Below are 13,801 nucleotides of genomic sequence, written 5' to 3'. Positions count from 1 at the left end.
GCATCTGCCTTCAGCTCAGGTCATGATTCCAGGGTCATGGGATTACTGAATCCCATGTTGACCTCCCTGCTCAGCAGAGAGCCTGCTTCTCCCTAGCCCCACTTATGCTCGCTCACTCTCAAAAAAATAAATGAATTCTTCAAGAAATAAAAATAAATCACACCAATAATCTTTTTGTACTGTTAAAGTGCATTTATTTGCACTTTGGAACTTTTACTCATGTTTGATTTTACAACATCATGCACTGATCATTTAGAAAACACTGGTTTCACAGAATTATGTATCATCTAACTCAATTTCTTATAAAACAAAATAATCACATTTATTAAAATCACCAGTGGTCTTCAACTAACATCTTCTTTCATTAAGATATAAGTGTTTGTCAAAGTATATGTAGAAGCATATGAGAATAGCTGTATGCTTAACTCATTGAAACCAGACTGTGTATAACCACTGTTCAAGCAACATCTTCTTTCACTAATATATACCTGTGTATGTAAACTTATGTGTAGAGGCATAAGGGAAGAGCAGTATGCTTAACCCATTTGAACTACCCTGTGTTTAACGCATCCTTCAACTAACATCTTTTATTATGGCACCAGTTTGTAAACATATGTGTTAATACATAAGGAACAGCCTTATGCTTAACTCATTGAAACTACACTGTGGGAGTGTGTGGGTGGCAGACGCCTTCAACTCAGATCATGATCCATCAAGCCCCACATCAGGCTCCCTGCCCAGCGGAAATCATGTTTTTCCCACTCCATCTGCTGCTCCTCTTGCTTGTGTTCTTGCTCTGTCAAATAAATAAATAAAATCTTAAAAAAAAAAAAAAGAAAGAAAGAAAAAGAAACCACGTGTATAAATATCTTTCGAGTAATTAATCAATCAATTAATCAAAATATCTTTCAGGTCATTACCTAGGGGTCAAGCCCCACATCAGGCTCCTTGCTTGGTGGGGAGTCTGCTTCTCCCTCTCCCCCTCCTCCCACTCATGCTTGCTCGCTCACTCATTCTCTCACTCAAATAAATAGAATCTTAAGAAGAAAAAAAAAAGCACATGAGAACAGCCATTTGCTTATCTCACTGAACCTATACCGTGTGAAAACCTTCTTTCAAGCAACATCTTCTTTAAGGTGTTTATAGATGTATATGCGGAAGCATATGAAAATAGACCATCCTTAAAAAGAATTTTTAAAAGAACTATTAATAACTGGGAAATTCAATCTCACAAGGCAGATACAAGTGTTCATAACTCTAATTTTTGCTTGCAAATCAATTTTTATCACTAATAAATACTGACAACTGTTTCCCTTGAAGCAGTCTACCTACCTACATTCACCTTCAAGAAAAATACCTGTGATATACTCAAATCTGAACGAGATGGCTTATCATTCTTTTCTTTTAAATTCATTTAGTATTTCATAATGGAGGGCAGCCCGGTGGCTCAGAGGTTTAGCGCCACCTTGAGCCCAGGGCCAGATCCTGGAGACCCGGGATCGAGTCCCACATCAGGCTCCCTGCATAGAGCCTGCTTCTCCCTCTGCCTGTGCCTGTGCCTCTCCCCCTCTCTTTGTGGATCTCTCATTAATAAATAAAATCTTTTTTAAAAATAAAAAAAAATTTCATAATAGATTTATTTTTTTTATTTATTTTTTAAAGCAGTATTCAGATTGGCTTCTTTTACTTAGTAATATGTATCTGCGTTCCCCCACCCCATGTCTTTTCCATGAGTTGAAAGCTCATTTCTTTTCAGCACTAACATTCCTTTGTTTTATGTACCAATTTGTTTATCCATTCACCTCCTGAAGGACATCTTGGTCTTTCTAAATTCTGGCAATTATAAAGAAAGTTCTTATACATATTCATGTGAGGTTTTTCAATAGTCATACTTTCAACTCATATGGATAAATACAAAGGAGCAGGGTTGCCAGATCCTCTGGTAAGAGTAATTTACTTTTCTAAGAAACTGACAATGTATCCAAAGTGGCTATAGCATATCACATTCCTACTAGTCTCATTCATTAATGAGAGTTCTCGTTGCTTCATATTCACACCAGCATTTACTGTTATCAGTATTTTGGATTTGAGACATTCCAGTAGTTATCTCATTGTTTTAACTGGCAGTTCCCTGATGATGAATGATGTTACGCATCTTTCCATATGCCTATTTGACATCTGTATCTCTTCTTTGGTGAAGTGTCTGTTCAGATCTTTTGCCCAATTTTTCTTTTTTTTTTTTTTCAATATAAGCTCTATGCCCAATATGGGGTTTCATCTCACAACCCCAAGATCAATAACCACCTCGGGGGAACCTACACTTTCTGCTCGGGTCATGATCTCAGGGTCTTTTAAAAGCCTCACATCAGGCTCTATGCTCAGTGTGGAGTCTGCTTAAGACTCTCTGTCCCGCAGAGTGAACAGGAGGGAGGTTCACTCACTTTTTTTTTTTTTAAAGTTCACTCACTTTTTTTTTTTTAAAGATTTATTTATTTATTTATTCATGACAGACACAGAGAGAGAGAGGCAGAGAGACACAGGCAGAGGGAGAAGCAAGCTCCATGCCGGGAGCCCGACGTGGGACTCGATCCCAGGACTCCAGGATCGCGCCCTGGGCCAAAGGCAGGCGCCAAACCGCTAAGCCACCCAGGGATCCCCACTCACTCTCTTTTAAATAAATCTTTAAAAAAGAGACACATGCTGGAGGGTATTATGCTGAGTGAAATAAGTCAATCGGAGAAGGACAAACATTATATGTTCTCATTCATTTGGGGAATATAAATAATAGTGAAAGGGAATATAAGGGAAGGGAGAAGAAATGTGTGGGAAATATCAGAAAGGGAGACAGAACGTAAAGACTACTAAACTAACTCTGGGAAACGAACTAGGGGTGGTAGAAGGGGAGGAGGGCGGGGGGTGGGAGTGAATGGGTGACGGGCACTGGGGGTTATTCTGTATGTTGGTAAATTGAACACCAATAAAAAATAAATTTAAAAAAAGGATTATAGAGGAGTCAGAAGATGTCATCAATCAGAATATTGTTTGCAGTAGTCTAGGGACAAGGTGAAAATATGGTTTAGTGCCATTCTATAACATCTGTGCCAGAAGGTCACAGAAATCTGAAGAGGTGAAGTTTCCTGGCATTTATAATGCTGTAAATCTTGCTAAGGCAACCTGCTTTTATACTACTATTTCCATCTGCTTTCTATACAGGGGTTTCTGATTGATGACTTACTATTGTAGTTCCTCAAATACTGTGATTCAGGTGACTGTTCAAATAGCTCTGAATACTAACTGCCTAATACATACTTGCCTAAATTTCAAGGGACAGCCCTAGTATCTAAAGCAACCAAACAAAAATCACACATACACACACACACAACACACCATGGCATTGAGAATAAATCATGTGCAGAAATATCAACAACTAGATAATTGTTTCAAATGAAATCAGAGATTACATGAGAAAGCTAAAGTGATAATCTGAATGAAGATGGTCAGCATCTCTATACATAATCAATATTTGATTTGCTCACTTTTTTTTTTTTTTTTTACAAAAGCAAATGGTTTTCATTTTCTGATACCCAGGTGTAAGGTAATAAGGTACTCTGGATATGAGGAAAGGACATATAATATCATCAGCAGGCATTTTAACAACTTCGAGCTGCCCTTTTAAATTATTTATGATAGAAACAGGTAATATACCCACAGGGAATTCAACAACTATTTAGTCACACAGGGTCTCATAAGAGGAGTAATACAGTACCATGGCAGATCATAGAATTACTCCGAAGTAAAGGCTCAAAGTTGATTGCAAAATTTATTAAAACACTCGTAAAAATTGTAATATATAAAACAAATATGCTTTCATTTTTACATGTTTCCATGTTAGTCAAAGATTGCCATGACTGTTGTCCTGAATTTTGAAAACTAGATTTTTCTTGTTGAAACAGATGAAATATTTCCCACAAGAGTTACACATAACCACACACAAACACGCACCAAAGGATATCTCAAAAAAATTTTATATATGCTTAATACAATCTTTAATATAATTTTCCTTTCAATACAAATAGGAAACATCATTTCAAACATTCACATTAGTACTTTAGTAATTCTGTGTCAGTGGTCATCAGTATCTATGCATAATGAAATATCTAAGCAATGCAATAAATTTACACTAGTTTAAAAAATAAGGGCAAGACCTCTATGACCCTCCATCAAAGTGGAGGGGAGAGCATGTGTCCATCTGATGATTATCATTGTACTGGAAATGAGTGATTGTGTAGGTTATCAATAAAGTGTGATTTCACTAGCATAGAATATTATTCGAGTTTATCTATGAAAGCAGACTTCCTTTGTTCAAGTGTTGGGTTTAATGTATGCTAGCTGAAGACTTTGGTCAATTAACTTAATATCCTCTTTTATAAAATGGTAGAGGAATATGAATAACCTCATCAGGTTTTGTAAGAATAAACTCATGTATGTAAAAAAATAAATAAATAAAAAAGAGACACATGTTCCACCAACTGAGCCAGCCAGATGCCCCCTGCCCATTTTTTAATCAAACTGTTCATTTTCTCAGTTAAGTTTTAAGAGTTCTTTGTATATTTTGGATAACAATCCTTTATCTGATATATCTTCTGCAAATATTATCTCCTAGTTTCTGGCCTCCCTTCGCATACTCCTGATTAACTAATTTTTAAAATTACATGTACTAAAATTCAATTTTTGGTATACAATGCTAAGTTCTGACAAATGCACAGAATCATAGAATAACCACAATCAAGATGCAGAACCCTGTTATCAATTTCTACCACTACCCCTAGTCCCTACAACCATTGATATGTTTCCCATCACTGTAGCTTTTGTCTTTTGTAGGATGCATATAAACAGAATCACACATCGTATACCCTTTTGAGTCTGGCATTTTTAATTTAGCATAATACTTTTGAGATTTGCCAATGCTCTATCACATACCAATAATTCCTTTTTTATTGTTGAATTCAATAGACATCCCACAGTTTGCTTATCCATTCACCAATTCAGGGACACCTGAATTATCTATAGTGCTTAGCAATTTGAACAAAATTACTATTGACAGTCGTATATAGTTTTTGAGTAAACATCAGTGTTCACTTTTCTGGGGGTAAATGTCTAGGATTGAAACTACAGGGTCATCATGTGAGTTATATTTAACTTTATGAGAAACTGCCAAAAGATGTCCCAAAGTGGCTGTGCCAATTTGCATTCCCACTAGCAATGTATGAAAGTTCCAGTTGCTCTACATCCTCATTAATACTTCACATTGTCAGCTATTGATTTCTTAGTCATCCTAACAGATATACAGCAGTTTCTCATTGTGGTTTTTAATTTGCATTTCCCTAATACTAATGAATGACACATACCACCTTTTGGTCCATACTTAACCACCATACATCTCGTCCAGCAAAGTTTCTATTCAAATCTTTTGCCCAGGGCAGCCCGGGTGGCTTAGCGGCTTGGCACCACCTTCAGCCCCGGGCATGATCCTGGAGTCCCGGGATTGAGTCCCACGTTGGGCTCCCCGCATGGAGCCTGCTTCTCCCTCTGCCTGTGTCTCTGCCTCTCTGCCTCTCATGAATAAATAAATAAAATATTTTTTTTAAAAAATCGTTTGCCCATTCTTTAATTGGGTCCTTATTGTAGAGTTTTGAGAATTATTTCTGTATCCTACATACAAAATCTTTGTCAGATATGTGATCTGCAAAGATCTTCTAGTAATCTACCACTTTTCACTGTTTTCAGAGTACCTTCCAAAGAGCAAAGTTTTTAATTTTAATGAAATCCAATTTATCAACTTATTTTGTACTTTTGGTCATATGTAAGAAATCTTTTTTCTTTTAAAATTTGAGAGACAGAGCCCAAGTAAAGAAGGGGGAGAGGTAGAAGCAGACTCCCCACTGAATGAGGACCCTGAGATAACGACCTGAGACAAAGTCAGACATTTAAGAAACTCAGTGACCCAGGTGCCCCTAGAAATCTGTAGTTAGCCAAGACTACAAAGATATTTTTCCTTTGTTCCTGCTCTTCTGGCAATTGTATTATTTTACATTTTACATTTAGATCGCTGATCTATTTGAGTTCATTTTCACATTAGGTATAATGCAGAAATTCCTTTTTCTCGTATGGTGTCCAACTATTCCAACTCCATATGCTGAGAGACTATCTTTTTCTACTGAATTGCCTTTAAACTTTTGCTGAAATTAACTGACTATATTTTATGTCTCTACCTCAATATCTTGATTACTGTAACTTTACAGAACATCTTGAAACCAGCTATATTTCAGATCAGATTCTCCAACTAGGTTCTTTATCGAAAGTATTCTAGCAGGGTGGCTCAGCAATTTAGCACTTGCCTTCAGCCCAGGGCGTGGATCCTGGAGACCTGGGATCTGTGTGTGTGTCTGTCTCATCAATAAATAAATAAAATCTTTAAAAAAAAACACTTAAAAAAAGTATTCTAGCAATTTGTATTCTTTTGCCATTTTATAATTTTTTTAAAAGCAGTTTATGATCTATACAAAATGTTGCTGAGATTTTCATTTGGATGGACCAATCTGAAGAGAAATTACCCTTTAACAATTCTCTGTCTTCAAACCACAAACAGGCAATTCTCTATAATTATTTAGGCCTTCTTTGATTTGCTTCATCCATGTTTTATAGTTTAAGGCACAGAGATCCTACACATGCTTTGTGAGATTTATACCTGTTTTGGTTGTTACTTATTTATTTTTAAAGATTTTATTTATTTATTCATGAGAGACACAGAGAGAGAGGGAGAGAGAGAGAGGCAGGCAGAGGGAGAAGCAGGCTCCATGCAGGGAGCCTGACGTCGGACTCTCCGGGATCACACCCTGGGCTACAGGCAGTGCTAAACCTCTGAGCCACCAGGCCTGCCCTTTGGTTGCTATTTAAATGTTACTGGTTTTTGTTTTTGTTTTTTAACTGATTTCCATTCCCAGTTGGTCACTGCTAGTATAAAGAAATGCAATTAATTGTTATACATTGTCTATTTATTCTGCAACCTTGCTAGATTCACATGTTCCTAGAAGCTTTCTTTAGATTCCCAGGGGTTTTCTGCATAGGCAATCATGTCATCTGCAAATAGGGGCAATTTACTTTCTTTCTGTTCTGAAAGCTTTCTTTTTCTTGACGTATTGCACTATTCTCAGTCTTAAAAGGAGAAAGCATTCAGACTTTCACTATCTCTTTTAAGTATGACATTAGCTATAGATTTTTGTAGATGCCCTTCATCATGTGAATGTAAAATGCTTCTATTCTTAGTTTGATAAAATTCTTAGTTTAATACCTTCTTGATAAAAGAATTTTTATCAAGAAGGTATTAAAAGGGGTGCCTGGGTGGCTCAGTAGGTTAAACATCTGCCTCAGGTCATGATGTGGAGTTCCCTGCTCAGTGGGGAGTCAGCTTCTCCCATTCCCTCTGCCCCTCCCCCGACCTCATGCTCTCAGTCTCTCTCAAATCTTTTTTTTTTTTTTAGATTCTTTTTTTTTTTAATTTTTATTTATTTATGATAGTCACAGAGAGAGAGAGAGAGAGAGAGAGGCAGAGACATAGGCAGAGGGAGAAGCGGGCTCCATGCACCGGGAGCCCGATGTGGGATTCGATCCCGGGTCTCCAGGATCGCGCCCTGGGCCAAAGGCAGGCGCCAAACTGCTGCGCCACCCAGGGATCCCTCTCTCTCAAATCTTAAAAAAAAAAGTATGAAGAATTTTGTCAAATGCTTATTCTCCATCTACAAAGATGATCATATGGCTTCTCTTCATCTATCGATTAAAGTAAATTAGCCTGACTTTCAAATATGGAACATCCTGGCATTCCCAGAATAAATCCCATTTGGTCATGATATATCATCCTTTTTATATCCAACAATAGTTGGATTTTAATTACTAACATTTTTAAAAGATATTTTATTTGATAAAGAGAGCAAGCCAGAAAGCACAAGCATGAGGAACAGCATAGGGAAAGGGAGAAGCAGGCTCCCTACTGAGCAGGGAGCCCAGGACCTGGGGATCACGACCTGAGCCAAAGGCAGACATTTAACCAACGGAGCCACCCAAGCATCCCAATCACTAACATTTTGTTTTGACTTCTAATGTACACTCATTAAGGATACTAACGTAGCTTTCTTTTCTTGAAATATCTTAACCTGGATTTACATCAAGCCTCATAGAATGAGTTGGAAAGTATTCCTTCTAATATCTACTGGAAGAGATTGTATCAAATTGGTATTATTTCCTCCTTAAATGTTTGATATGGGCAGCCCTGGTGGCTCAGCGGTTTAGCGCCACGTTCAGCCCAGGGCATGGTCCTAGGGACCCGGGATCAAGCCCACGTCGGGCTCCCTGCGTGAAGCCTGCTTCTCCCTCTGCCTGTGTCTCTGCCTCTCCCTGTGTGTCTCTCATAATAAATAAATAAAATCTTTAAAAAAAAAAAGTTTGATAGAATTCACCTGTGAAAGCATCTGAATGGACCTCAAGTTTCCTTTGCTGAAAAGTTTTTAATTATGAAATCAGCTTCTTTTTAAAAAACTATTCTGGTTATCTATTCCTTCTTGAATCAGTTTTGGTAGTTTGTTCTTTGAAGCAATATATCAATTTCACTCAAGTTGCCACATTTTAGGACATAGTATTGTTCATACATTTCTCTTATTAACATTTTAAAATTTATAAGATCTGCAGTGATAGCCCTTCTTTCATTTCTGATATTGGTTAACTAGGGCTCCTCCTTTTCTATCCATGCCCTGCCTCTATTTGAACAGTGTGTCATCCTTCCAAGTAAAAAACAGATTCCACAGAAAATGTGAATATTAACACTACATAATTTCCTCAAGGGAACTGCAGTACTTCTGTAAGCAGCAAAAATGCTCTATTCACACTTCCCACTTCATCACAGATTATGCATTAGTCTGCTTGGCTTGCCATAATAAACTAGCACAGACTGAAAGGTTTAAACAAAAATTTATTTTCTCACAGTTCTGGAGACTGAAAATCTGATATTGGGGTGCCAGGACAGTCAGGTTCCTGGCTTACAGACAGCCATCTTCTTAGTATATCCTCATATGGCAGAAAGAGACAGCAAGTTCTCTGGTGTCTCCTCTTATAAGGGCCTATCAGGAAGCCCTACTTTGATTCCCTCATTTAAACCCAATTATCTCCCAAAGGCCAGATCTCCAAATCTCATCACATTGGTGGTTAGGATTTCAACATATGAATTTTACAAAGACATGATTCGGTCCACAGCATGCTGTATTTAAAAAAACACATACTCAAGGCAGGTGGGAGAATGGGTGACATGTGATGGGGGTTAAGGAGTACACTTGTCATAATGAGCGCTGACTAGGTGATGTATGGAATAGTTGAATCACTATATTGTAGACCTGAAACTAATATAACAACGTATGTTAACTATTAGAATTAAAATAAAATAAATTTAAAACATACTCAAGGGTTGACATTAATTATTTTTAATGCTTCAATGACATTTCAAGATCAGTGAAATTGGCTTTTCTCTTTTCAAATACCGCTGTGAGGTGGTAGTAAACATACAATGACTATTAGTACAGTTTGGTACCACTGCCTAAACCATGCTAAGGAGCAAGCAGTTTTATCCATTACTACTTTCATACCACTAAGTACAAATGTCAACACAGTAAAAGGCCTAAAATGTCTGAGCAGTATTCTTAAAGTTCTCAGGAGCATCTGGGTAGTTCAGTTAAGCATGTGACTTCGGCTCAGGGTCCTGGAATCAAGCCTTGATCCATGCTCAAAGGGCTCTGCTTGTCCCTCTCCCTCCCACTATCCCTCACCACTCATGCACATGCACACACTCACATGCATTCTCACTCACTCTCTTAAATAAAATCTTAGGGAAAAAAAATGTTTTAACTCACCACTGCCATACAGAATTAAATTCAAAATTTTTTACGAACTACGAAGTATATTAGCAATTCAAGGTATTATTACAAATTATTCACAAGAGATAAAATCCACAACTAAAAACTTAACCCATTCCTAAACTTTCCAAATTCACTTATGAAAACAGTAAAAGCTATGATGTCAACTTAATACAAACCTTAGAAGGAAAACTCTACAGAATCAAAAAACAAAACAAAACAAATAGAACTATCTCGGCTGGCTATCATGGTTGTGATGAAACAAATAAAAAAATGAATAAAGCAGTCAAATGGTGCTAAAAACACAATCATGTTTTTGTATGCTTATACACATAAAAAAAAATATACCAGAGGGACGCCTGGGTGGCTCAGTGGTTGAACATCAGCCTTTGGCTCACGGCGCGTGATCCTAGAGTTCCAGGGATCAAGTCCCGCATTGGGCTCCCTGAAGGGAGCCTGCTTCTCCCTCTGTCTCTCTGCCTCTTTCTCTGTGTCTTTCATGAATAAATAAAATCTTAAAATATACACACACACACACACACACACACACACACACCAGAAACATTACCAGTGATGTATCTGGGAAAGGGATAAGAAAAATTTAGTCAAAACCTTTTAAATTTTAGACCATCTATAAAATGTATTACCCTTCCCCTAAAATAAATGAAGTAAGTCTGTTTCACAGGTAGTATTTAATGTTTTGGTACATTAAAAACTCAATTTAAAATACTGTAAAATTTTACTCTCTCACTCAATTTGGAAATCGAAGCCAAAATTGTTTTAAGAATTTTTCTATTCCAGTATATACGTATAATTTTTTTTAAGATTTTATTTATTCATGAGAGACACAGACAGGCAAAGACATAGGCAGAGGGAAAAGCAGGCTTCATGCAGGGAGCCCAACGTGGGACTCGATCCAGGGACTCCAGGATCACCCCTGAGCCCAAGGCAGACACTCAACCGCTGAGCCACCCAGGGGTCCCTGTATGACCTTTTTTAAAGCAATAATTCTTTCTAATGGTGAGATAGTATTAATTTACAAATGACAAAAATATAAGTTCAGCTGCCTATTCTATGTTGGATTAAGTTTTCAACCAAAAACCTGGGATACTGCTTCTCCCTCTAGGTCTCTTACCTCTGTATGTCTCTCATGAATAAATAAAATCTACAGGAAAAAAAAAAAAAAAACCTGGGGAACTTTTTTAACTAGAAGCTCTGTAAGACTGAAAAACTGCATGCTTGCCATCTATGTGATAGGTCTCTCTAAATGGAGAATTCAGTCCAATACGGTATTTCTGGAGAAGTGACCATCAGTTTCACCATTACAATATTTCGAATACACAAAATAAGGCAAAAATCTAACATATAATCTATTTGGAATACTTTTTTTAATACCTTTAACCAAAATTATTTTTCTTTAGATTTTTTTAAGATTTATTTATTTGAGAGCAAGAGTGGGAGGGGCAGATGGGGCAGAAGATAAACAGACTCCCCACTGAGCAAAGAGCCTGACACAGGGCTGGATCCCATGACCAAGATCATGATCTGAGGGGAGGATATGAGTGGCGTTAAATGTGGCTCCGCGAGGACATGGCAACTGTGAGGTCCAACCTGGGCTGAGTCCTCCCTGGATCATCCATCCTGTTCCTGTGTGACATGCAGAAGCTCTGCCAAATCGCATACTTTCCCCATATTGTCTCTGTGGCTGCCATGCTCAAGGTGGCCAGGCTGCTGGAGGTACCTACCAGCTGTGCTGACAGAGCAGTACCCAGAAGTCCTGGGCCCCACAGGCCCCAAGCTGGGGGCTCAAGGCCTGCAGCCAGTAGCCAAAACTTGCTTCAGCATGGTGCCTGCAGTGCAACGGGAGCTGGATACATGGCCCCAGCTGTGTTCTGTGCTCCTCTGTGGCATTGAGACACAGGCCTGCATCCTGAATACCACCCTGGACCTCTTGGACCGGGGGCTGCAGGTCCATGTGGTGGTGGACGGCTGCTCTTCTCGAAGCCAGGTGGACAGGCTAGTAGCCCTGGCCAGGATGCGGCAGAGTAGCGCCTTCCTCTCCACCAGCAAAGGGCTGATTGGCTGATTCTGCAGCTTGTGGGTGATGCCGCCCACCCCCAGTTTAAAAAAAGATCCAGGACAGCCCCGGTGGCTCTGCGGTTTAGCGCTGCCTTCAGCCCAGGGCATGATACTGGAGACCCGGGATTGAGTCCCATGTCGGGCTCCCTGCATAGAGCCTGCCCTCTGCCTGTGTGTCATGCATAAATAAATCTAAAAAAAAAAAAAAAAAAAAAAATTATCTGAGCCAAAATGAAGAGTCGGACACTTGACTGAGCCACTCACCATGACCCCAAACTTAGTTTTATCTTTTAAAGATTTCATTTATTTATTTGAGAGAGAGTGGGAACACTCAGGCACATGCTTGAGCCAGGGGGAAGGGCAGAGGGAGAGGAAGTAGCAGACTGGACATGGGGCTCCATCCTAGAACCGTGAGATCAGGACCCAAGCCGAAGGCAGACACAACTGACTGAGCCACCCAGGTGCCCCCAAAATTAATTTTATTTTTTTTAATATTTTATTTATTTATTCATGATAGACAGAGAGAGGCAGAGACACAGGCAGAGGGAGAAGCAGGCTCCATGCAGGGAGCCGATGAGGGACTCGATCCCCAGACCAAGGATCACACCCTGAGCCAAAGGCAGATGCCCAACCACTGAGCCACCCAGGCGTCCCCCAATATTAATTTTAAAGGGAAAAAACAACTGTCAAAAAAACCAAGTATCTTTTCACATGTGCTTATGCAATACTGAGAACAAAAAAACGAAAGGGAGACTTATTTTAAACTATAAGGCTGGAGAGACATAACTAACCTTGATGAAACCCTGATTTTAAAAAAAAATGTTAGGGCACCTGGGTGGCTCAGTGGTTGAGCATCTGCCTTTGGCTCTGGTCAGCATCCTGGGGTCCTGGGATCGAATTCCACATCAGGCTCCCCACCGGAGCCTATGTCCCTCTGCCTATGTCTCTGCCTCTCTCTCTCTCATGAATATAAAAAAAAAAAAAAAAAAAATCTTAAAAAAAAAAAAAAGAAGAAAAGGAGAAAGTATATATACCCACCACTCATTAATATGTACAACTGTGTATTACATAAATTTTTATTTTTTTTCCCCATTAATAATTACAATTTAAGAGTCTTCCATACTACAAAACTCTTTGCAAATGTTTTTAACAACGTCTTAAATATTCCAGTAATAATAATATGATTTAAGGGGTGCCTGGGTGGCTCAGTTGCTTAAGCATCCTATTCTTGATTCGGCTCAGGTCATGATCTTAGGGTTGTGGGATGGAGCTCTGCACGGAGTGTGAAGCCTGCTTGAGATTCTCTCTCTCTCTATCCCTCTACCCTTCCCCCTCTGTTTGCGCACACATATTCTCACTTTTTTCAAAAAAATTTTACTTAAATGTCTTATTGCTTAATCATTAAATGAGGGATCCCTGGGTGGCGCAGCGGTTTGGCCCCTGCCTTTGGCCCAGGGCGCGATCCTGGAGACCCGGGATCGAGTCCCACATCGGGCTCCCGGTGCATGGAGCCTGCTTCTCCCTCTGCCTGTGTCTCTGCCTCTCTCTCTCTGTGACTATCATGAATAAATAAATAAAATCTTAAAAAAAAAAAAAAAAAAAAATCATTAAATGAGCCTCCACCACTTCTTTGATGACATCTCAATTCCCAGACAATGTCCCCTGTGCTGTATTTGCCAAGGATAATGGACAAGAACTATGCTGAATTTGTTTGACAATTCAGGTCAGTTACTCTTGTTACATATTGTGTACACTCAAAAGAAAAA

General features: G+C 38.9%; 1 protein-coding gene and 1 pseudogene across 8 annotated transcripts in view; one reads left to right on the top strand and one right to left on the bottom strand.

Moving 5' to 3' along the window:
- WDR33 (WD repeat domain 33) overlaps nucleotides 1–13,801 on the bottom strand; it is a 123,160-nt gene that overhangs the window by 82,193 nt on the left and 27,166 nt on the right. The gene's annotated exons all lie outside the window — the stretch shown is intronic.
- Nucleotides 11,547–12,089, top strand: LOC112652451 (isochorismatase domain-containing protein 2-like; annotated as a pseudogene).

This window comes from Canis lupus, chromosome 19, assembly GCF_003254725.2.
Source record: "Canis lupus dingo isolate Sandy chromosome 19, ASM325472v2, whole genome shotgun sequence".
NCBI classification, from domain to species: domain Eukaryota; kingdom Metazoa; phylum Chordata; class Mammalia; order Carnivora; family Canidae; genus Canis; species Canis lupus.
Note: the sequence above shows the minus strand (reverse complement) of the source record. Positions and strands in the feature narration are given on the sequence as shown.